Here is a 27,653-nt window from a genome sequence, read left to right on the forward strand (position 1 = left end):
AACTCTAATATTACCATATCCATATCTCAAAACCAACTGAGAGGAATCAAACTTCTCTTACTAATCAATGCACAAGAATATGAAGGTTTCTATCCTCTTTGGATGCCTATCATATCTAGGACTACTTTCATAGCATAAGACAACTACCAAATCACGCACCGCCATGCTCTAAAGATATAAGTAAAGCACAAGAGCAAAAGTATCTATCTCAAAAGATATAAGTGAAGCACAAGAGCAAAAGTATCTAGCTCAAAAGATATGAGTGAAGCACAATGAGCATTCTAGCAAAATCACTATGAGTGCATGTCTCTCTCGCTCAAAAAGGTGTGCCACAAGGTTTATTGTGACCAAACAAACATAAAAGACTCCTAAGATACAAGACTCTCCAAGCAAAACACATATCATGTTGTGAATAAAAATATAGTCCCAAGTAAAGTTACCAATGGATTGAAGACGAAAGAGGGGATGCCTTCCCGGGGCATCCCCAAGCTTAGGCTTTTTGGTATCCTTGAATATGGCTTGGGCTGCCTTGGGCATCCCCAAGCTTAGTCTCTTGCCACTCCTTGTTCGATAGTTCATCGAAACTCTACCCAAAACTTGAAAACTTCACAACACAAAACTTAACGGAACTTCGTGAGATGGGTTAGTATGATAACGAGAAACTCAATCACTTGGGTACTGTGAAAACAAGACTCATAATTATTTTCACACAATTCCTACTGTATCTTACTATTTCAACAATTTATATTACTCAAAATAATCTATGGAAACACCAAAACAAGCAAACTATGCATTGAAAACAGAATCTGTCAAAAACAGAACAGTCTGTAATGATCTGAACGATCAACATACTTCTGCACCTCCAAAAATTCTGAAAAATTACGGAAGTAAGGGAAATTTTCATATAAATCATCAGAAAAAAGAATCAACTCAAAAGATCTTTCTGTATAGAAATTAAAAATAATTTTGTGAGCAGAAAGTTTCTATCTTTTTCCAGCATGATCAAACAACTATCACCCAAGCTATCATAAAGGCTTTACTTGGCACAAACGCTAATTAAAACAAAAAAAACACAATCATAACAGAATTATGATGGTGTGGAAAAAGCAAAATAGAAATAAAAAAACAAAAAATAAATTCACTGGGTTGCCTCCCAACAAGCGCTATCGTTTAACGCCCTTAGCTAGGCATTGATTTCAATGATGCTCACATAAAAGGTAAGGATTGAAACACAACGAGAGCATCATGGAGCATATGGCTAGTACATTTAAGTCTAACCCACTTCCTATGCATAGGGATTTTGTGATCAAACAATTTATTGGAACAAGAATCAACTAGCATAGGAAGGCAAAACAAGCATAGCTTCAAAAATTTCAACACATGGAGAGGAAGCTTGATACTATTGCAATAAGTAGAAGCATATGATCCTCTCTCATAGTAATTTTCAGTAGCATCATGAATGAATTCAACAATATAACCAGCACCTAAGGCTTTCTATTCATGATCTACAAGCATAGGAATTTTACTACTCTCCACATAAGGAAATCTATTCTCAAGAATAGTAGTGGGAGTATCGTGAAAGACTTGAGCGCTACAAATTGTGTCCAGAATGAAAAAGCAAGGTTTAGCAAAGGCGTTTTCGAAAGTATGACAAGTTTTATCATCCCTGTTCTTTATAGCATAAGTATCCTCACAATAATCATCAAGGATAGGGGGCATGCTTTCATCAAAATGATTTTGATCATTCAAAGTGGAAGAACTAAAAAGATTATCTTCATCAAATATAGCATCCCCAAGCTTGTGGCTTTGCATATCATTAGCATCATGGGTATTCAAAGAATTCATGCTAAGAACATTGCAATCATGCTCATCACTCACATATTCTATGCCAAGCATTCCATGTAATTCTTCTTTCAGCACTTGAGCACAATTTTCCTTCCCATCATGCTCACGAAAGACATTGAAAAGATGGAGCATATGAGGCATCCTCAATTCCACTTTTTTGTAGTTTTCTAGCGAAAGTACAAGAAACAAAAAGATTCCATTGCAAGATCTAAAGATATACCTTCAAGCGCTAACCTCCCCGGCAACCGTGCCAGAGAAATGCTTCGTTGACGGGAGGTGAGTGCCGCTTACCTAGCCTCCCTGGCAACAGCGCCAGAAATTTGCTTGATGTCTACTATGCAACCTTCTCCTTGTAGACGTTGTTGGGCCTCCAAGTGCAGAGGTTTGTAGGACAGTAGCAATTTTCCCTCAGTTGGGTGACCTAAGGTTTATGAATCCGCGGGAGGCGCAGAATGAAGATGGTCTCTCTCAAACAACCCTGCAACCAAATAACAAAGAGTCTCTTGTGTCCCCAACACACCCAATACATTGGTAAGTTGTATAGGTGCACTAGTTCGGTGAAGAGATGGTGAAACAAGTGTAATATGGATGGTAGATATAGGTTTTTGTAATCTTAAATTACAAAAACAGGAAGGTAACTAGTAACAAAAGTGAGCACGAACGGTATTGCAATGCGTGGAAACAAGGCCTAGGGTTCATACTTTCGCTAGTGAAGTTCTCTCAACAAAGATAACATAATTGGATCATATAACTAGTCCTCAACATGCAACAAAGAGTCACTCCAAAGTCACTAATAGCGGAGAACAAACTAGGAGATTATTGTCGAGTACGAAACCACCACAAAGTTATTCTTTCTGATCGATACATCATAGAGTTCGTACTAGAATAACACCTTAAGATACATATCAACCAAGACCCTAATATCACCTAGATACTCCATTGTCACCTCAAGTATCCGTGGGCATGATTATACGATATGCATCACACAATGTCAGAATCATCTATTCAACCAACATATAGAACTTCAAAGAGTGCCCCAAAGTTTCTACGAGAGAGTCAAAACGTGTGCCAACCCCTATGCATAGGTTCCCAATGTCATGAACCCGCAAGTTGATCACCAAAACATACATCGAGTACTCACATGAATCCACGTGTGCCAACCCATATGCATAGGTTCCCAATTGTCACAAACCCGCAAGTTGATCACAGCAGATAGACACGTGCAAGACATACATCAAGTGTTCTCAAAGACTCAATCCGATAAGATAACTTCAAAGGGGAAACTCAATTTATTACAAGAAGCGAGAGGGGGAAGAAAATCATAAGAACCAACTATAGTAGAAAAGCCCATGGTACATCGAGATCAAGACATCTCAAGAACACGAGAGAGAGAGAGATCAAACACATAGCTACTGGTACATACCCTCAGCCCCGAGGGAGAACTACTCCCTCCTCGTCATGGAGATCGCCGGGATGATGAAGATGGCCACCGGAGATGGATTCCCCCTCCGACAGGGTGCCGGAATGGGCTCCAGATTGGTTTTTGGTGGCTACAGAGGCTTGCGCCAGTAGAACTCCCAATCTAGGTTTCTTTCTGGGGGTTTCTGAATTTAAAGGAATTTATGGCGGTGGAATTGCGTCAGCTCGGCCCACGAGGAGGTCACAAGCCTGCACGGTGCGACCAGGGGTTAGGTCGGTGCCCCATGGGCTTGTGACTCCCTCGTGGCTCTTCTGGCCTTCTTCCAAAGCTTCGGGAGTCTCTTTTGGTCCAAAAAAATCATTGTAAAGTTTCATTCCATTTGGACTCCGTCTGAAAAAGGGTCAAAAACACGAAAAAAACAGAAACTGGCACTTGGCACTGAGTTAATAGGTTAGTCCCAAAAAATATATAAAAGGCATGCAAAACATCCAAAGTTTGACAAGATAATAGCATGAAACCATCAAAAATTATAGATACATTGGAGACGTATCAGAGAACCAAGTGGTAGCCTAGGTGATGCGGGAGAAGTGTTAGCCAATCATGAAGAAAGCTTCACCTAGACACGGAGAGACGGAAGGATATTTCAAGACTGAAAGCTTACATGTGCAACCACAAGTCAATATCGGCTCTATCTTGGTTGATTATCATAGTAAATCTGCATGGTCGAGTGTTACGAGATGTAGAACAACAACATCATTGGATGGGCACTCGAAGTGGTTACGAGGAACTCTCTAAAAGACCATGTTTCTGTCATTCGGTTATCGAACACCAGGCAGTGTGATGACATAAACGGAGGGATCGAATCTTGTGGGGAAAGAGCACAAACCTCGAAAGAGTATTAAACTAATCGATTTGTCATCTCCCTAGTTATGGACAACTTGAGCCTCTAGAATCGGAACTATCAGGAACTCTCAACACAATTAATTTAATTTTACTTGCGTTTAATTATACTTTAGGATATGAGAATTTGGTTGGTGGAACCATCTCATTAAATATATCAACTTTCTAGTAAAAAATATTATTCCTTTGATGTAGGGAATAATTAACTTATATGCAAAAAACTTAAACTTAGAGCCACCAATAACCATATTACATATAGTGATTATAGTATTTTTATTTTGTTCTTTGTGTGAATTTGCCGACATATTGCATATGCTGACCTACACGGCTGCAACACCTCATGTTGCAGACTTTTGTGGAATAAGGTGCCATAGGCCATAGTTCTACACTCAGTTTTTGCCACTGGAGTTGATGGACTCATTTACTACGATGCTTCAGCAGTTATTTTATTTAGATTGCCTTAGGCTAGATTATTGTAATGCATACTCTTTTGAGGACCTTGATGTAATAAAGTGTCTGAATGAAATGTGTTTTATTTCATGAAGTATCGTGTGCGCTAGCAAGTCTATCCACGGACTCGAACGATATGCACGGAGACTTTGATCTTTTCAGAACGGTTCGCTACAGCCAATAAACAAGACGCGTTAAAGATCTCGAGAGAGGAGGTCGATGTGATGCATCTCTATCGTATCTACTTTTCCAAACACGTTTGCTCTTGTTTTGAACTATAATGTGCACTACTTGAAATAAAAGTAACCGGGTATAATGTTGTTTTCAGCAGAACTACCTTGTTATTGTTATTTCTCTAGAAATAAAAGTACTTGGAATTGGACGAAACTCCACGGAGATTTTTCATTCATTATATGAAAATACTGGTGCAATGATCATCCGGAGGGGGCCACCCGCTACCTAGGTGATATGGGGGTACGCCTACCCCCGGGCATGCTTGTCTGCCTTATGGGGCCCATAGTTGGTCTAATTCTAGTCCTACACATACCTACTTCCAAATAAAAATTAGAGATAAACATTCATCATGTTTTATGATAACGAGCTGTCACCACCTCATGGTCTTTGCTGGTAGGCCTGATCTGGAGTCTCCTCAGGGCTTTGAAGAGGTTAAATCATCATCGTCATCGTCAACAACCATTGTTAATGACCAACCTAATGATTCTCACCACTCGGAGTGAGTAATTCCATTATAGGCATACCTGAGGTAGATGGAGATGGGTGAGATTCTTCATGTAATCGATTTAGTTTGTGAAAGATTTTATCCCTAGTATCAACTATGTTCTGATATTTATGTTGTTATGACTTTGCTATGATTAATTCTTTTCACTAGGGCCCGATTAACATGATTACAGATCAGAACCAACTTTGTTTTCATAGATATATTGATTTCTAGATCCTATCTTGCAAGTTACTGGCACAGGTTATTGTTCTGAATTGTAGAGCACAAGGTTACAACAACTCGGAGGAGTTCATGTGTTCACTATTTGCTAATGCTTTGTTTCGGTTCTCCTTAATTTCCCATATTTTCCTTTAGGACCCTGCTGCCACGGGAGGATATCACAAAATATGTCATGCAAGTTCATATCGCACGCATGTATAACCATATAAGAAATACATGCCTACATATTATTAATAAATTGGAGCTAGTTCGGTGTCGCCCTAGGTTGTAATTATTACATAATAGATTTTGTCACGGGCAAGTTGCACTCGATCACCTATGGGACCATTGGCCCCTTCGTGGTTCGGCGGGGTGATTGTGTTGCACAAAGAGGAGAAACTATGAGGCAGCATAACCATGGGAGTCGAGCCATTTACCCAGGTTTGGGCCATTGAGAAGCGTAAAACCCTACTCCTGCTTTGGTGGATTGATTGGGGAAGGCGTAGCTCCCGCAACGTTTTTCCCCGACAAGGGTTGCCATGGAGAGCTACTTCATGCGCACAAATGTTCTTGGGTCTGAATCCCCTAGGGTCCGAATCTTCTGCTAGGTTGCCTTGGGCCTCCTTTCATAGCTTAAGGGGTGTCCATAGTGGCAAACAGACATGTTTAGATAGCTAACAGTGCTATCATATGTAACTATGGCACTCAAAACAAAATGTCATAAATGCAGACTTAGGTGATGTGCGGGGGTGCGTCTCCGGCAAGCTCCTGCCACCGCTTAGCTGGCTATTGCTTGATGTCTTGACATGCCTCTGGACGAGTGTTAACTGGTCGTAATCTATCATCCAGCGCGTCGCCACGTGCCCAGCAAGAGCCACTTAGCCATCTAGGAGCTCGACACCTCATCAATAAGTGATTGGTGTGGTGATGAGGTGGAGCAGTGGCACATTGGCTCGTGCTTGCCAGAGGGATGATTTCTCGGGTCTTCTTGAGGATGCCTATGTCTTGTTCCCCAGTAGGTGTCGGGAGCTACATCTGCTGGGATCCTTGTCTTCTTGATGTGCTCCTTGATCTCTCGTAGAGTGGCTTTTCTGGCCTCGTCCAGGTCTTGATGGAGCAGTAGCATTCCCCGGCAGCCTTAGGCCGTCGGGTCAGTGTCTTATCGTCCATGCACAAGCCAGGGGAAATAAACACCCCTATTTGTGTACCCCGAGATTAGCCGCCGAGCTGAGCCATACATGTCGCTGGGCATGTTGGGTTCGGTTCCCTCAATGCACACGCGTCGAGAAACTGTTGTCCTCCCGACCCACCTCCAATTTGTGCATTTACTGTGGGTCGTAGGGCTGTTGAACACTGGTCGTTGGGGAGTAAAAAGGGGAACCGCCAGTAAATAAACGATAGTTCCTTGTAGTGATAGTGAAGAGCCAAACCCAAAGCGTGGCCCCCATATATAAATAAGGGATCTCGCAAAGGGGGCGTTGTTCATTCACATTCATCTCTCTGCCCTTCTTCTCCCTCCTCCAACCAAAAAACCACCCTTGCCGCCGCCATTCCCTTCAATGATCATTGCCAAACCGCCCGCTGCTCAAAAGAGATGGGGGTGGAAGATGGTCGCAGTGAAGTGGATACAAGCGACTGGGTCGAAGGAGGAGGCTGCTGATGAGAGGAAGAGAAGAACAGAAGAGCCGGAGAAACAACGATGAAAATATGTGGTTTTATTTCCGTTGAATCTGGATGGCAACACCTTGATTCTATATGTGGGGGAGAGAGAAGAAGGGGCACGAGGCACGTGTGGTCTTGCCTGACAACCCCAAGGAGAAGACGCCATCAGATTCATATCGCTTTTTCTGTGCGTAGTTTTACTGTAGTTTCTCCCCCGTTTCTCTCATTTCTTCTGCGCCATGATGGCGGCGTATGGATTTCACCTTCTGGATTTCACAGCCAATGCAATGGTGTGCATGGCGATTTTCGCCCACCTGTGCAAGAACTTTGTTGGAGTTGCCCCGAATGTGGATTTGTTCAGGCACTTCTTCCTCCCCCGGATAGAGGACACAAATCACCGGTCCGAGAATGTTAGCTGGATTCCCCGGGGCGGGAAAGAGGATTGGGGGCGAATGTTGTTGAATCAAGGATGAAAAAGCCCCTTAGTTCTCCTCTGCACGGACTGGTTGCGTCTCGCATGGCACCAACTGGATCAGCATGGGACTTTCTGATAACAAGCTTCACCCGGCGCTGAACAGGATCACCCGTCTCAAGGCTGCCGGGCTTATTACTCAATAGGTGGGGGTGACTTCCTTCGGCACCACATTGCACCACTGCAGAAAAGGGATAGGTTTACTTGGGAGTTCAACAGTCCTGCCGACTAGATGCGGCCATACCCAGGCACGGGCAACAACCTAATGACCTATGGCCACGGCTAGTTGTGCGACCAATTGTTTCATGTCTTTGGCTCGTTCCATCTACCGGTAGGGGTCGTCCCTTGATACGTCTCCATCGTATCTACTTTTCCAAACTATTTTGCCCTTGTTTTGGACTCTAATTTGCATGATTTGAATGGAACTAACCCGCACTAACGCCGTTTTCAGCAGAATTGCCATGGTGTTGTTTTTGCGCAGAAATAAAAGTTCTCGGAATGACCTGGAAATTTACGAGGATTTTTTGTGGAATATATAAAAAATACTAGCGCAAGAGTTACCTGGAGGGACGGAGCCAGGATCCCACAAGCCCAGGAGGCGCGAGCCACCCCTAGCCGCGCCTGGCGGGCTTGTCAGGCTCTCGTGGTTCCGCCGCCTCCAACTCTAGCTCTATATAGTCTCTCTCGCACAGAAAAAATAAAGGGAGAAGAGTTCATCACGTTTAACGATACGGAGCTGCCGCCACCACCTATTCTTCCTCTGGAGGGCAGATCTGGAGTCCGTTCTAGGCTCCGGAGAGGGGAAATCATCGCCGTCGTCATCACCAACCATCCTTCATCGCCAATTCCATGATGCTCTTCACCGTTTGTGAGTAATCTCATCGTAGGCTTGCTGGACGGTGATGGGTTGGATGAGATCTATCATGTAATCAAGTTAGTTTTGATGGGGTTTGGTCCCTAATATCCACTATGTTCTCAGATTGATGTTGCTACTAGTTTTCACTAGGGCCCGAGTGCCATGATTTCAGATTTGAACCTATTATGTTTCCATAAATATATGTGTGTTCTTGATCCTATCTTGCAAGTTGTAGTCACCTACTATGTGTTATGACCCGACAACCCTGGAGTGACAATAGCCGGTACCACTCCCGGAGATGACCATAGTATGAGGAGTTCATGTATTCACTATGTGCTAATGCTTTGTTCTGGTTCTCTATTAAAAGGAGACCTTAAGATCCCTTAGTTTCCATTAGGAACCCGCTGCCACGGGAGGGATGGACAATAGAAGTCATGCAAGTTCTTTTCTATAAGCACGTATGACTATATACGGAATACATGCCTACATTACATTGACGAACTGGAGCTAGTTACAAATCACCCCATGTTATAACTGTTACATGATGAATACCATCCGACATAATTATCCATCACCGATCCAATGCCTATGAGTTTTTCCTACTGGTCCTTGCTAAGTTACTTTACCGCTACAGCTGTCACTGCTGCTACTGTTACAGCTACTGCTGTCACTACTGCTACTGTTACCGCTACTGCTGTCACTACTGCTACTGTTCCTGCTGCTACCGTTACTATCACGTTGCTCTGCTACTGAAACTTTGCTACAGATACTAAATCTTTCAGGTGTGGTTGAATTGACAACTCAACTTCTAATACTCAATAATATTCTTTGGCTTCCCCTTGTGTCGAATCAACAAATTTGGGTTGAATAGTCTACCCTCAAAAACTGTTGTGATCCCCTATACTTGTGGGTTATCATCCCTTTAAATATTAACTCTGTCAGGAACCAAATTCTGCAGTGGATGTCGGATTGCGATGCTTCCGGGGTCAAGTCTGATTGGGTCTTACCCTACACGGAAGACGAGATGGAGTGGGTCTCCAACCTGGAGGAAAGGACCTCCCAACAAGAGGATAAGCTGACTACGCCCACCTAGGAGGTGGAAAAGGCTTATATTGCCGCTCGGATCGTGGAGGACAAACATGTTAGACCCGCCAAGGGAACGGCCTTCGGGGATGAAGGATAGGAGGAACCCGAGGAAAGTGACTCTTCCAGAGAGGAGGGCGAGAATCTTTCCCCAGAAAAAGCTGTCGGGTTGGAGTTTGCCACAGCTGGAACCATCCCGAGCGAGCGTGAGGCATAGGAGGAAAAAGGGTCAGTGGTGGAGGAAAAGGGGCTCGAAGCGGGCCCCCAAGCCCCAGAACCAGGATGACACCTTCGCCATTACATTGGCTGGGAAGCCGCGTGTCCCGCGTTTTCCCAGGTTCCCCCGAAGGTGAAGAAGACAACCTCCAAGGGAGGAGGACTTGATATTGCACATCGCCAGTCCTCCCGCATCTCCCAAGCGAAAGCTTCTCTAGTCAAGCGATGGAGGGTCATAGGGGCGGACCCCAGCCCCCTCGTGAAGCCCAACTTCTCCGCCCTGCTCACCTCTGCTCGAAGCCCCAACTCCGGCCCCAAGTTCGGCTCCACCAACTCTGAAGAGGGGCAGATCGACTCCGCCCCCTGCATCATACGAGCTGGAATCTATGCTCATTGCTTCATAGTAAGTCCTTTGACCATAATTGATGTCAAAGTTCTTTGTTTTTGATATTCCAACTTATTTTGCATGATCATTATCTTGATATGAACGAGGATGAGGAGACCCTAGCGCATATGGCCAAACGAGCCAAATCGGCGACAGGGAGGGAATACTTTGACATGATGTTGTCCATAAGTTTGGTGGCCTCTCCTAAGGTCACCTCCATGAAGGTACCACCTACGGTAGAATATAGAAGATCTCTGGATACAAAGTTTAGTCCCGCATAGAAATTTTGGATGATCATCCAGAAGTTTACACCTTGCGTATTGCAATTTCTAATAATAAATTTCATCCTCCTCCAAGTTTGTCCAACATGTTCATGATCTTGCTAATTAAAATTCATTATTTGGTTTCTAAAGGAGATGATCTTCGCATGAGGAAAATACTTGGAAATAAAGGCATCTATACACTTATTCCATATTCCAATACTCACTACAAGGAATATGCTAATACACGACGCTATATTTTCGTCGCTACATCGTCACGGTTTTTAGTTTACGACGATCTCACGACGAAAAACCAAGCGTCGAAAACGGAGCGTCACAAATGAACAACAGCGATGTTTTGATCAAAATCGTCGTAACCTTTACGAGGATTCCTGGATTGTTGTAACCTTTACGACGATCCTAAATCGTCGTTGGCAATCTAACCCAGTCCTACGTGACAGTCCTACGTGGCAAAATTACGATGAAATCAAAACGTCATGGTTGAAATCGGCCCAACCCATTTCAATTGATCACATGGGCTGGTTTTAATTTTTTTGGGCTTTTTATTATTGGGCTTCTTTTGGAGCCTTAGCCCATTTATACCCACTTTTAGTTTTTCTTTTCGAATTTTTTTTGGGCCCTGGCCTTTTAGTGCCCAAATACATTTGGTCCAGTTTCAGTTTTAACCTTTTTCATTTTTGAATTCAGCTAATTTTTTTCCTGAACTTGGTTTCATTTCTATTTATTAGGCCTTTTCAACCAATTATTTGTCCAATATTAAATGCAGCACTATTTCATATTCAAATCAAGAAAACTCCAAATCGAATTAACATCATCCATCATATAACATCACATAATACATCTTCCAGGTTTACATAACACAATAACTCATCTGATTCACAGTTGACAATCAGATACCAGTTTTTACAGCTGAAGCATCAACCCAGAAAAATCTCAAAAGAAAATACAGAAATTAGCACTCGCTGTGAAGAAGTCATCCTGCTCTTGCTTCCCCACTCCTAATTTTGCATCCCTGATACCAGCTTTTATGGGCTCTAGTATACCTGCATCCAAACAAAGTAATGTCTTGTTGAGGCGCAGGAACTAGATGGCAATGCTAATTTATAAAACGTCTTTCGAAGAACAAAATATCATCTCAGGTGAAACTGTAGCATAAGTTTAAACAAAATATGAGGCAGGAATAAAAGAAAATGTTCAGATCTTCAGTAATATGAAGTAACAGATATACTCTCGTTACCAAAGTTGGCGAGAAAGTTGCTGCATAATGTAAGACGTTTATAATATATGATATGAAATAAAAGAAAATGTTCAGATGTTCAGTAAAATGTTCAGATCTTATATATGATCTATATAATATATACTCCCTCCATCGCATAATGTAAGACGTTTTTTGACACTACACTAGTATCAAAAACATCTTACATTATGGGATGGAGGGCGTAGGGGATAAATAAATGAGCTAAGAGTCAACATATAACTTGGTAGCAAGTGATTTGGTGCGCTCTCTAAGTAAAGAGCATGACTCCTACTAAGAGAGGACACCAAACTTGTGAGCAATCTTATCCATAAAAATATAAGATCCAACTATTGGCGCCAACACGGCAGCCAACTACTGGCGCCAACACAAAGATACAGGTGTATGGCAATGGTAGTTAGAAACTGATCCGGTACCAGGTGCACCATATTCATATATCATCCATCAAACGACAATAGGCCTGAGTATCTATTAAAGCTGAAGTGCCTTTTGGTGACATGAAAAAAGTCAAATAATTTCTCTTGTGTATCTCTAATCAGTGATGTTTGGTTGTACCTCCCGGGGACTGTCGATCACCAATTGTTAAAAATGTTGAACAAGCTTGTTAAACCAGCTTGGTTAGCGTCCAATCTCTATGCTGCTCCCACCACGGACTCAGCAGCACCTAGTACTCCCCTACTAGTCCTAAATTGGCATGAGAATGGCGGTTGGAGTTGCTGTGGAGCATGTGTGTGTACTACTAGTGCATGAGCAGGACCCTTTTCGTGTGCATGAGCAGGAAAATTGTTAAAAATTATCAGTTTTTCATGTGCATGAGCAGGACAATTTATGGATGTGAATTTTACTGGGTCATTACAATTCACATGCCATGAAATGAAATTGAAACCATATACCAAATTACATTCCGATCAACTTGTTGTACACAGTACATCCATGGACAGAAGAATCACACAAGTGTCAAGTGTTTGTGACTAGTAGTACCATCCAGACTCTAACAAAGGGATACATACACAGGATCCATCAAGTGAAAAAATCATGGCTCCACCGGTAGGTTAACCGGTTTGCATCCCATCACTGGGAGTCTAGGAGTACAAAAATAAGCCGGTGCTCCCCGGGGATTGGCAAAGGCATGTTTAACTGCTACACGGCAAGAAAAATAGATGGAAGCTTACCTGCCAAACGATCTCACGACCAACGTCTGAAACTCAATGACACTCACGAGCAAGCTCATCATATTCATCCTAGCCAACAATGTACATGCAGATGTCCCCGATCATGGTATACACAATGGAGACCGACGTGGGAAAGCACCAACAATCAGATATTTAAATGGGGAGTTAAAAGGAACATATGCTTGGTTCAGATTGAAGTCATGGCAACCATGGAACTGGAGTTGAAGATGCATATGTAGTAGCTCGAATTCTCTGTCATATGGCTGATTGTATAGATGCCTAAAGAAAGGTTACTTTGAAAAAAAATCTTGCAATTTACTAGGCTATTAACAGCTCATAATACGAACGTCGTCACACAAGAAGCTAGGAGTAATATTGAAAATGACAAATCAGGAATGTCTGATCCAGTAACAAGTCAGGTAACCGCACGTCGGTCAACTACTGGCGCCAACACACAGATACAGGTGTATAGCAATGGTAATTAGAAGCTGATCCAGTACCAGGTGCACCATATTCATATATCATCCATCAAACAAACGGAAATAGGCCTGAGTATCTATTAAAGCTGAAGTGCTTTTTGGTGACATGAAAGGGGTCAAATAATTTCTACATGACTATGTATATGTATATGTTCTCAAGTATCTATCCATATGATCAAGGCCACGTTCTCAGGCTAACGACATCGCGGATCATGAAGTTTCTCGCCGTGCTTGCTTCAAGTAAGAGATCAGGAACCTGGATGTGATTTACAGTGGGAGATATCTGAACAGGAGGTGAGGTGAGTGGCAATTGTCTTGAGATTGGTAAGTAAGGAAGGTGACTCTGGTATGTCTGAAGCCTACTATCATCACTGCAGAAAAGGAGCAGATCACCAGGGTTAGTTGTTGTTTATCCTTGATAAATAGCCATATATACACTATGATTTCTCTGCACAAGTAAGCAGAGGAGCAAAAAAAAATCAAGGAGCTCATATATAGAAGGTGCCAAGTAAGCAGAGGATCAAACTTACAACGTGTTTTGGCCGTTTGCCTGCCGATTCGACGGCGCTGCTGCTGCTGCGGGTACCTCCTTGACCTTCGGCTATGTCCTTGGCTGTTATGTACATAAACGCAGAACAAGAGTGAAAATTACACGAGTGTGATTGATCACTCAAGGAAGAGACGCATAAATAAAGAGAAGAGAAAGTGTTATCTTGCTCGTTCCAGAACCTGAAGTAGGAACCTCTCTTTTAATCCTGAGGTCCTCCCGCTTCTCCTCACTGGTCTTGCTGTTATCACAGTCCTTGCACTCGCATCGGTCACAACAAAGCAACCCAGCCTTGACACATACGCAGTGCCTGCACGCAGCATATCAACAACAACAGTTAAATTGCAACACTGGACATACCAGTGAACTAAATATATAGTTGACTCGATGGATCTAGTTCAGATAGTTCAACTGCGCATGCATACTCGTTTTCACACTTGGACTTGTCACAGCGGCACGGCTTGTGCGTAGACCCTGGTTCTCGTGCTGGCAATGCATTAGACTTGATATCCGACGCCACAACAGAGCTCGAGGGAAGCGTTTGAGCAGCAGCTTGGGGAGCAGAAGAGCTCGAGGGAAGCGTTTGAGCGGCAGCTTGGGCAGCAGAAGCGCGTGATGCAAAGGTCTGAGAAGTGCTTCCGTCAGCTGTGCTAGTGGTACCTCGCTGCCCTCCTGATTCAGCGTTGGACCCATCCGCTTTGTAACACAGCAGAGCAACATATACTACAGGAGCGTGAAGAATCATGCGAAGGAAACACACATAAAAAAGGAGAATGTGGTGTACTCACCCCCTTCGAGCCCAAAGCGATTAACACAGATTGTGGCTTTGCATGCGCGCGGTCCAGGGGCTCGAGGATGGGGTGGCCCCTGTCGCCGTCGCCGTTGTCGGCGGCGGCCAAGAGGCGGTCCTTGAGGGAGAGGAGGCGGGCGTCAAGATCCACGAGGAGGGCGGCGAGGCGCTGGGTGGAGGATCCGACGGGGCCAGGGGCGGGAGAGAGGTGCCTAGCAGTGGCGAATCTGGCAACGAAGACGGTTGCGAGGAGCGGGACGGGCGGGAAGCAGGAGAGGGAGAGCACGGCGACCGGGATGAGGAGGAGGACCGGGGCCGCGGCGAGGGACTCCTGCGTGATGCGGAGGAAGAGGAGGCCCAGGGGGCCATCGCCGGCGGCCGGGAGGTCAGTCCAGCCGTTGAAGGACGCGGCGGAAGAGCAACCGCAGCGGGTGGGTGTGGGTGTGGATGTGGAGGGTCGATGCGGGCGGGATCGGACGGGGAGGAAGAGGTGCGGGTGGCGGGATGGTCTCGGCGGCCGCGGGTGGAGGAGGAGGAGGAAGAGGGGTTGCGACGACGAGGAAGGAGAAGGGAGGGGAGGAATGGCGGCGACGTAGGAGGAGGGGTCTCTTCGTAGGGTATGGGGAGGAGGTGGGGATCGGGAGGGGGGAGGGGACCGGGAGGAGGCTACGGCGGCTGCGAGGAGATGGGGACGAGGGAGGAAGAGTGGGATCGGGGATGTGAGCTAGGGTTTTGGGTGGGTGGAGTTATCTCTTTTTCAGTTTTTTTCTTGTAGATAGATGGATGGATGGATGTGGGATGGAGAGATGGATGGATGGATGTGGGATGGAGAGATGGATGCAAACCTGGCCAATCGGGTCGGGCTAAACAGGCCAGCCCGCCAGCCCGTCACGACGGCATGACACGGGCCTGCCCCGACACGATTTAAACGGGCCGTGCGAGGCATGCGGCACGCCTCGGGCCGTGCCTGGGCCTGAGGGCTGGGCACGCGGGCCGGCACAACACGGCCCATTTATTTTGTTTTACTTATATATATATATATATATGATAAAAAAACCTAATAGGCCAAAATCGGCCCAAAACACAGCACAATATATTAAAATAGGCCCAAAAAACAGCCTAACAGGCCAAAATCAGCCCAAAAAATAGCCTAAAAACAAAAAAACTAACAGGCTAGCAGGCTTGGCATGCCTACGGGCCGGCCCGTATAACCTTCGTGACGTGCCTGGGCCGGGAGGCTGCGCCGGTGGGCTGGCACGGCACGGCCCGGCTAATAATCGGGCCCAGGCGTGTCGTGCCGTGCCTGGCACGATTATGGTGGGCCAGGCCGTGCCGGGCCGGGCCGGCCCATTTGGCCAGGTCCCGATGGATGGATGGATGGATGGACGCCATGTCATCGATCCGTGGGAAGGGTTCTGAGTGTTACGACATTTTTGTAATCATCGTAAAAGTTATGACGATATCATCTTATGTGGTTACGACGTTTTTGACTCACATCATCATAATTTATATGTCGATTTGATCCCCTCAAATGGTTTACGACAATCTCGGATGAAATCATCATAGATTTATGACGAATTCATCCACGACATCTTAAAAAACGTCATGTATGAGCATATTTCTTGTAGTGACTATTACGTGGTAAAGATGAAAACTAAGCCTTAGATTTATCTCTTAGCAAAAAAGGAAATAATTTTAATTTCAAAATATCATTATCCATCTCCTTCTGATTTTGCATATCAGAAAGTTCAACAAAGGTATTAAGATGAGCAGCGGGATCCTCATTAAGACATCCCAAAAATTGTTCTTTCATGACAAGATTCATCAATGGAGCATTAATATCAAAAGCATCCGCACTAGAGGTGGATGGTATCGTAGTACTAATAAAACATTATTATTAGTATTTGATAAATCACACAATTTAGTAATATCTTGAGGCATGGTGACCGAGCAAGCAAAGTGACAAGCATGACAAGTAAACTAGAGAGTGAAAGTGCAAACTAGTGAGAAGCAAAAGTAAATATTTTTGTATTTTTGACTATTTTGAAGAAAGAAGGATATAATAGCACATAAAAAGGAGAAAAAGTGAATCATAATTTCTGTGAAGTTACTTGATAGTTGGTGATGATATTCCCTGGCAACAATGCCAGAAATCCTTCCTGATACTTGTGATATGCGTTCAGTTTTCCATGAAGTGGAACTCGTAATCGTACCACAATGTGGCTAAGTATTTTCCTCTATAAGAAACCAAGGTTTATCAAACTAATAGGAATATCAACGGTCTTCAGCGGCTGCACACATAAGAGCAAACAACCTTCACCCAACGCGGGCAAGAGGGTATTCAATCCCCTTGATCTCGTTATTTGCAAGCAAATGAGGTGTCTACATAATTGTAGATAGTTGTGACTTGCAAAATAAAATAAATGACAAATAATAACAGCGAGGAAACTATAAGTTTTCTTAATATATAAGTGAATAGACCCGAGGGCCATAGTGTTGTCTAGTGGCATCTCACATGAAAGCAACATATGGATGGTAAACAAATTACTGTTGCGCAATTAATAGAACAACAGATAGCTATGCTATTTTTCATGGCAATGATGATGTGGATATAGGCATCACATCCATAAGAAAATAAGCTGACTCCTGCCTACACCTACTACTATTAAGTAAAACAGAGTAATGCTTGGAGAACGATGACATGATGTAGACCAATTAAACATAACCAATACGAATAAACCCCATCATTTTCTCCTTAGTGGTAGCAACACAAAGACGCAACTTGTCCCCTTCCGTCAATGGGATATAGAAACTCGGTTGAACCCACTACAATGCACCCCTTTCACCGAAGAAATACCAAACTACTTGAACAAAGAAATTCAATAGATCGGAGAAAATTACGAAGCTATGATGATCATGAAACTAAGAATCATAAAACTCGGAGAAGACTCAAATATTTTTCGTGAATAATCTGAACATAAAGCCACAATTCATCGTATCCCAACAAATACACAGTACAAAAGAATTATATCGGATAGATGAAAGCGAAGATGCAATGATCATTGTATTTAAGATCGAGACAGGGAGAGATAGCCATCTAGATACTAACTATTGACCCATAGGTCTATGGTGAACTACTCACACATCATCACGATGGAAGCAAGGTTGACGAAGAGGCCATCCATGATTGATCCCCCCTTCGGCAGGGTCCTGGAATGGAGCACTGGATGGGATCACCGTGGAACAATGACTTGTGATAGCGTCAAAAGTGTTTGGCAATCATATTTATAGTTTCTAAAATATTTGTGAATTTATACGCCATAGAACGGAGCAAGATGGGCCACCAGGGAGGGACAGGCATCAGGGCACAACCACCCCCTTGGTCGCGCCTTGTTGCCTTCTCGCTCCCTTGTGTGTCTCCAGGAATCCTCCCGAGGTTTCCATGTCTTCTTTTGGTCCAGAAAAAATCATAATAAAGTATCATGGAAATTGGACTTCGTTTTCTACTGAAAACCTGAAAAGAAACACGCATAAAACAACAACTGGAACTAGGCACTCGGTTAATAGGTTAGTGCTCAAAAATAATATAAATTAGTGAATTATGACCCAACAAGTATCCTAGGATGATAATATAATAGCATGGAACAATCAAAAATTATAGCTACGATGGAGACGTATCGTGTGGGGGGTCGATCATGGAGGCCATCTACGTGAACATTGCTGCCTCCATGATGATGTGTGATTAGTCCACCACACACCTATGGGTCCCTATCTAGTATCTAGATGGCTTCTTATCTATTTGTGATCTTCCATACAATGTTTGTCTCGATTCTGGCAAAGGTCTTATGATGTAATCCTCTTTTGTGATTTGTTGGTTGGGATCTGATGAATCGTGGATTTGGATCAGATTATTCATTGAAAGTAATTGAGTCTCCTCTGGATTATATAATGCATGATTCTTATAGCTTGGTATTCGTCTCCAATCTATCCATTTGGTTTGGCCAACTAGACTGATTTACCTTCAGTGGGAGTGGTGTGTTGTAGTGGGTTCAGTCTTGCGGTGCTCTATATCGTAGTGGCAAAAGGGGACAAGACACATATTTTGTTGTTTCAACTAAGGATAAAATAATGGGGTCTAAACATATTGCTTGTATTACTTTGTCTACATCATGTCATCTTCCTCCAAGCATTACTCTATTTTTCATTAACTTAGTACCTAGAGAGGTAAGCATAGAAGTGCTCATGAAGTGGAGTAATAGTAGTCGATGCAGGATCATTTTGGTCTACTTGTTTATGGATGTGATTCCTATCTAAACATAATCATTGTCGTGAATAACATGTCATAATGATACTCATGATCTGCTTGTGTTTTCCGGGAAGAGGAACGGGTTATGACAAAACAAAGTGGGTAAATATTTCCCTTAGTTATGAAACCAAGGTTTATCGAACCAATAGGAATATCAATCCACAACTGTCTTCAGCGGCCGCACGCAAAAGAACAAATAGCTTGCACCCAACGCGGGCAAGAGGGTTCTCAATCCCTTTGGTCTCGTTATTTGAAAGAGAATGAGGTGCGTAGTTAATTGTAGATAATTATAAAATGGAAAATAAAATAAAAGTAAATAAATGACAGCAAGGTATTGGTGGTTTTAGCAATGTGTTGCGAATAGACATGGGGGACATGGCTTTCCCTAATGGCCTCTCTCATGAAAATAAGCATACGGTGGGTAAAACAATTACTGTTAGGTAATTGATAGAAGACCGGATAATTATGCGATTTTCACGACAATTATCATGTAAATATAGGCATCACGTCCATAATAAAATAGGACAACTCTTGCTTGCACCTATTATTATAACTTCACTTCAAGTACACTTCTATGCTTGACTCTCTACATATTAAGTTCATGACAAAACAAGTAATGCTTGGAGTAAGATGACATGATGTCGACAAAGTAAACGCAACTAATATGAATAAACCCCATTGTTTTACCCTTAGTAGCAGCAACACAAAGACGCAACTTGTCCCCTTCTGTCACTCGGATATAGAAACTCGCCAGGTTCAACCTACTACATCACACCTCTCCCACCGAAGAAATGTCAATCTAGTTGGCCAAACTATTTCAATAGATCGAAAAGAATTACAAAGCTAACATAATCATGCACATAAGAATCACATTTTATATCAGAGGAGACTCAAATATTTGGAATAATCTGAACATAAACCCACAATTCATTGGATCCCAACAAAGGCACCGTACAAAACAGTTACATCATATGGATCAAAGTGAAGATGCGATGAAAATTGTATTGAAGATCAAAGAGAGAGAGAGAGATGCCATCAAGGTACTGCTATGGACCCGTAGCTCTGGGGTGAACTATTCACACATCATCATGAGGGTAGCAAGGTTGATGAAGAAGACCTCCGTGATTGATCCCCCCTCCAGCAGAGTGCCGGAACACAGCTCTAGATGTCTTCCCGTTGGAACGGAGACTTGCAGCAGTGTAAAAAGTGTTACGGGACTTCTTCTCGAGTTTTTAGGGTAAATAGGAATTTATAAGCCATAGAACAGGGTCGGAAGAGCCACGAGGCGTCCACACGCCATCAGTTCGCCCCTAGGGCCCACCCTGATGGCTTGTGGGGGCCTCGTGTGCCTCCCGACCTTCTTCCGATGCTCCACGGTGTAATTTTGGTCCGAAAAAGATTCACAATTTTTTTAGGTCAATTGGGCTTCATTTTATACTGGAACCTGAAAAGTGGAAAAAACATGTAGAAAACAGCAAGTGGCACTTGGCACTCGGTTAATAGGTTAGTGCTAAAAAATGATATGAATTGATCGATAAGTGCCTAAATGGTGTTCTAAAATGATAACATAATAGCAGGGAACAATAAAAAAATTATAGATACATTGGAGAGGTATCAAGCATCCCCAAGCTTAATTACCGCTCATCCTCGAGTAGGTAAATGATAAAACCGAATTTTTGATGTGACATGCTCTCCATGATGTATTCTTATGCATATATACTCATTGAGAAATGATGAATTAACAAATATAAACACATCAATATTTACAAGTACAAGCAGCAAAACAATTAATTTTTCAAAGTGTACGATCCTCAAAGATTGTTTCAGCCCTTTCCACCTTTATTATATTAGCAAGGTATGGTTCTAGCTTCACCACATAACTACAAATGTCAAGCACCACGGTGCCCAAGTCGGGAAATTGGGTCTACTTCTTCAATATGCATCAACTTTTTATTCTTAACGTGGTACATGAGCGTGAACCATTGGACATAGCATATAAGTGGAATAGAGTAAGGTGGTGGGTTTCTAAGGGGTTGAAAGGTGTAGAAGATACTATCATATCAACTAGGCGTACCAATGGGTTATGGAGATACCAATTGATAGATATTGATACAATGAGTAGGGATTGCCATGTAAATGATGCAATAGAGCTATAAGTGTACGAAAGCTCCACTGAAGCTAACTCGGGTGTGCATTCAACTTGCTTGCTAATAAAGACCTCCGACATTTGAGGAAGCCCGTTATCGAAATATACAAGTCAAGTTTATAATCTTTTATTCCAACTAGCATAGGAATGATATAATATGAGACTCTCTACATGATGAACATGAGGCCACTTTGAGGCACAAGTGTGGTAAAGGATAGTAGCAAAGTCCCTTGTCTCTTTTTCTCCCATTTTTAGGGTCATTTGCATTTCCATCTCTAACTTGAACCACCTACTCAAATTTGCCCCTAATTTTCTGCTATGCTCAAATTTGCCAATTTCCTGGCAAGTCACCTTATGGAAATGCCCTTCTGTGTCGTTACTATCTCGCCAATTGGATTTGACCCTCTTGTGAAAAGTAACTCGGTGAACCGTAAGTTTGACAAAAAAATAAAATTTTGTGGGCATTCCATGAGCTCGTAGGAAAGGGAAAAAATTAAATATGTACATCTATGAACAGTAAATTTGACAAAATAGCAAAATAATTCAAACAAATATAAATTATTTTGGCATCAAAGAGCCATGGGTACGCAAGGTGGTTGCAAGTTTTTGTGAACAAATGACATGCGAGGACCTCTAGCAAAAAAACAGAATAGTGCATTTTTTTCAAAGTTCTTTCCGAGACAATTTTTTTATTTTCTTCACGAGCTTCTACAAGTCCAAACACTACAAAAAATTGCACGCACACAAGCACCTTGGACGCCAAAAAAATTTAGATTCGTTTGAATTTGTTTGCTATTTTTTAAAACTTTTTGTTCTGACGCATATATTTTTCATTTTTCCCTTTGGTACGAGCTCCTAGAATGTCGAAATAGCACAAATATTTGCATGCACCTTGCGCACCCAAGTACCTTCGATCTTACAAAATTTCAGATTTTTTGTATCTTTTTGCTATTTTTTCCGTTAAAGTTCATTGTCTTATTGTTCACCAGACGCTCAAAGCCCGTTGACAGGATGGTAATGGCACGAGGGTCATTTCTATAAGGGGAACTAAGAAATAGGGGCAACTTTGAGGAGACTTAAAAATTAGGGGTAAATCTGAGTAGTGGGTTCAAGTTAGGGACACAGATGTAAAAGACCTTTTTTTATTATGGTGGGCTCATTTGGCGTCCCCCATCATTATTTCCTCACTAGGACAGTGGTCTAATAATGATGATCATCATACTTTCATTTACTCACAACTCATGGATAACTCGATATGATGCATGAAGCCACATGACTCCAATGTGAATTCCTCTGACAGTGTACCAGGATGTGCAATGATCTAGCATGACATGTATTCAACATACGGAATTTGGTGGCTTTTCCACAAATTCTATTAAGAATGGTGGCTTTGCCACAAATACTATGTCAGTTCTATACGATCATGCAAAGCAATATGATGCTGAACGAACTAATTGTGTGAAGTGACGATGGAATTTGCATGGCAATATATCTCGGAATGGCTTGGAAATGCCATAATAGGTAGGTATGGTAGCTGTTTTGACGAGTATATAATAAGGCTTATGTGCAATAGAGCATATCATGTCACGGGGTTTGGATGCATTGCAAAAAGTTGCACCAATCCTCGAGTTGAGAATCGGCTATGCGCGGTACTAGAGAGGCTAGCAAATATGAGGAGGTGAGATTGCGTATGTCCATGGTGTCCCGTTAGTCATAAATAACTCACATCCTTATTAAAAAGTTTTATTACTCTTATCGCAAATCAAAGTACTACTCGCATCCCTCGAGGGAGAGGGTTGGTAGGAATTAACCTTCACGCGACTCCGACTCGAAACAACACTAGGTTTTCAACGATGAATAGAAATGCTCACACATCATCACCACGCCCTTTTAATTTTTTGGATGTTCAATAAGTTTTAACATCTCTCAATATCAACACCTATCTAACCTAATAATTATGCACTCATAGCTTTTCATATCACCATAATTTCTAAATATGTGCTACATGATGGTTTTAATTATCACTTATTGAACACTCATTATTTTTGGTCTATTCTTATGACCCGTGAAAATTACCACAACTATTTACAAACTCTCAAAGAAATATAACTGAAGGACGAGAGCATATTATTTCTATAAAAGATACACACCACCATGCTCAAAAACATATAAGTGGAGTACTGGAGCAACTACTAAGCTCAAAAGATATAAGTGAAGCACATAGAGTATTCTAACAAATCATGATGATGGTTTCTCTCTCTGAAATAGGTGTGTCCAGCAAATAATGGTTGTAGCAAACTGTAAGTAAAAGTAAACAAAAGCAAATTATGCTCCAAGCAAAACTTATATCATGTGATGAATAAAAAAGTAGCTCCAAGTAACATACCGATGGATTGAGACGAAAGCAGGGACGCCTTCCTCGGGCATCCCCAAGCTTAGATGCATGAGTTTTCCTAGAATATTATCTTGGGGTGCCTTGGGCATCCCCAATCTTAGGCTCTTTCCACTTCTCATTCCTTTTTCCATCATGATAATACCAAAAACTTGAAAACTTCAATGACACAAAACTCAACGAAACTTCGTGAGATCTGTTAGAATAGGTAACATAATAAATAGTTTTAGGTATACCGTTATAAATTGATTCTTCTTTTATTTTAGCATAAGGTACTATATTCTAACTTCTCCATGCCTTATACCCCCCGATAGAATTCACAAAATAATCAAAAATAGCAAACTATTCCAGCAAATATAGAATCTGTTTAAAACAGAACAATCTATAGTAATATATTTATTTCCCTTAATTTGTAACTCCAAAAATTCCGAGAGAGGTTTTAGTCAAAGGGTTTGCAACATTCATATCCATGTGTACTTTGCAAATCTCTTTGTCATACTCTAGATGTTTCTACCATGTTCTAGTTGGAACTATTCCAAATGATGGCTCCACTATACGTATCCGGTTTGCTACTCAGACTCATGTGGATTGGTGTCAAAGCTTGCGTCGACGTAACCCTTTACGATGAACTATTTTATCACCTACATAATCGAGAAACATTTCCTTAGTCCTCTATTTACTAAGGATAACTTTGACCATTGTCCAATGATTCACACCAAGGTCAATCTTGTACCCCTTGACAGACTCATGGCAATGCACACACTAGGTGTGGTACACAACATGGCATACTATAGAGCCTACAACTAAGGCATAGGGGACGACCTTCGTCCTTTATCTTTCTTCTTCCATGGTGAGCTTTGAGTTTTACTCAAATTCACAACTTAGGATACAGGCAATAACTCCCTCTTTAACTGATCCATTATGTACTCCTTCTTAATCTTGTCAAGGTATGTATTCATTGAAAGTTTTATCAAGTGTCTAGATATATTTCTATAGATCTTGATGCCCAATAGTTAAGTATCTTTATCCAGGTTTTCTTCGAAAAACTCCTTTCAAACAGTCCTTTATGATTTCTAGAAATTCTACATCATTTCCGATCAACAATATGTTATCCACACATACTTATCAGAAATTCTATAGTGATCCCACTCACTTTCTTGTAAATACAAGTTTCTTCATAAACTCTGTATAAACCAAAAGCTTTGATCACTCATCAAAGTGCTAATTCCAACTTCGAGGTGCTTGCACCAGTCCATAAATGGATATTAGGAGCTCACATTCCTTTTAGCATCCTTAGGATTGACAAAACCTTCTGGTTGTATCACATACAACCTTTCATCAAGGAAACCGTTAAGGAAATGATATTTTGACACCCATCTGCTAAATTTAATAATTGAAAAATGTAGCAACTCCTAACATAATTCCAATAGATTTTAGCATCGCTACGGGTGAGAAAGTCTCATCGTAGTTAGCTCCTTGAACTTGTTAGAAACCTATTTGCGACCAGTTGATCTTTCTATATGGTGTCATTTACCATCGTCGCCTGTCTTACTTTTAAAGATCCATTTGTACTTAATAGCCTTACAACCATCAAGTAATTCTTCCAAAGTCCACACTGTGTTTTCATACATGGATCCTTACTCTAATATCATTTTCTCTAGCCATTTGTTGGAATCCGGACCCACCATTGCTTATCCACAACTTGTTGGTGTAAGTGCATCTAGTGCCCTTAGTGATTTTGGTGGTTTGAAGACTTATAGGTTAAGTGACTAATGTGTTTGTAAGTGTACACATGCTCTATATGTCGCTGAGGAGTTTGAGTTATACGATGAATATCTACCCCTAAAAATGTATGTCTTCAGGTGAAGAAATTTGTCTAAGCTTGAAGACTTTGATCGTGAAGAAATTGCGATAAATTGATATTCCTCATGAAGATATTGAATATGAGGAATTCGGTGTGTCCTGAAGAAAATCAATCTGAAGACTTTCAAGTGCGAAGATTTACTCTTCCTATTTCATTTTCTTTACTCTTAAGTCATAGGAACACCGTACTGTTAAAGGGGGTCGAAGAAATACTACGGAATTAATTTCCTCATGATGCTCAATTCAAGCGTAAACCAACCAATGTAGTCGATATAACGCCCTTTCAATTGGTATCAGAGCAAGATACTCCCTTGTTCTGTGTGATTTTGGTTTAACCACATGGCGTTTTAGTTATGTCGACTACAGGTATGATCAAGGTTACTGCAGGATGTCCTACCTTCGAAGGAAAGGACTTTCCCTACTTGAAGACCAAGATGTTGATGCATCTTCAGGTTATTGACAATGATCTATGGTACATTTTGGAACATGGTATTCCCTCCATCGCTGCTACTGTCTCTGCAGCTGATGTGAAGAAATTCAAGCAACTTGATTCTCAAGCGAAGAATTTCATCTGTGGCCATCTGAGCAAAGGTCAGTATGGCAGAGTGAGTGCATTGGGCACATCTAAGCTTATCTGGGATAGGTTGTCCAAAGTTAATGAAGGAATTTGAACTCAGCATGACTCTCGTGTTGATGTTCTTCACAATCACTTCAATTGCTTCAAGAGGCTTGACAATGAAAGCTGCCAAGATACCTTTGATCGCCTCACTGACATCTCAAAAGAACTGCAAGCACTAGGAGCTCGAGACATCACTAACCATGAAGTTGTGAAGAAACTGCTAAGATCTATTGATCCAACATTTGGTACACTGGTTCTGATGATTCAAGAAAGAGGAGACTATAAGATGCTTGATCCTCCTGATATACTTGAAAGACTCAATACTCATGAATTCCAACATGAAGAAAAGAGAGATCTGTATGGACCAAGCTACTCAAGACCTCGTGCGCTGAAGGCCAAAGCAATTTCCTCATATGAAGAAGAAGACTTAGATTGTAGCATTGGTGACCCTGAAGAACTTGGACAGGAGCTTGGAATGCCCATGAGGAAATTCCAGAAGTTTAGAAGGCGTGGCCAGTTTGGTAAATCTTCAAGAAGAGACATGAGGAAATTAGAATCTTCATCTAAGGACTACAAGATAAGAACTTGCCACAAATGCAAGAAATCCGGTAACTACATTGTTGATTGTCCTTGCTGGGTGAAGGAATCAAAAAAGAAGAAATACAAGGATGAAAGTTCTCATGACTTGAAGAACAAGAAGAAATCTTCAAAATCCTCATCCGCAAAGTCCTCATCGCACAAGAAGACTAGTTTCACGAAGGCTCGGGCTTTTATTGGCAAGGAAATGAATTATAAGGACGAATTTGAGGAATGTGATGAAGAGGAAGGTTCTGAAGAAGACTCGGAGTCTGGTGTGGCAAGTATTGCACTGTCTACCAGATTCGTCAGCAAGTCAATCTTCAACCATGAAGAAAATGACAACGCTATCTACACTGATGACTATGTTGATGACTTCGCTCCAACCTACTGCTTCATGGCAAAAGGTTCAAAGGTAACAGATGACACTTCCTCTGATTTAAGTGACTGTGAACCTGATGATTATAAAAAACCCAGCTACAGTAAACTTGCCAACATTGCAACTAAACAACAAAGTGCCATTGAAAAGCTTCAAAAACTGTTAGAAAGAAGCCATGATATGTTGAATGATGAAATGAATTGTACTCAGGCCTCACTGAATACATGAAAAGTCTTTAGTCTAGATTTGATAGTCTTCAAGATCATTATGGCACACTCTTGGGTGATCATGAGAAACTTTCCTATGAATTTCTTCAAAGGAAACTTGACCTTAAGAAGTTGAAGATGTCTCATAATGATCTTCGAATGGAAGACGATTCATTGCTTGCTCAACAGATCAGTACCACTGAGGTTGAAATCACTCCACCATGTCTCAAATGCATCAAGCGTGAAACTGCCAATTCTTCACTTGAATCATCAAATACTTCTATCGCTACAAATTCTTCAACTGCTCCTATGATATCAAATTCCTGAGTTGAGGAAACCGTAAATGCTACTGACGAAAATGCAGGACCGAAGGAATTGTATGTGACAGGCATGTACAAAATCCTCCAAGGGCATCA

This window comes from Hordeum vulgare, chromosome 7H, assembly GCF_904849725.1.
Source record: "Hordeum vulgare subsp. vulgare chromosome 7H, MorexV3_pseudomolecules_assembly, whole genome shotgun sequence".
Taxonomy (NCBI): Eukaryota; Viridiplantae; Streptophyta; class Magnoliopsida; order Poales; family Poaceae; genus Hordeum; species Hordeum vulgare.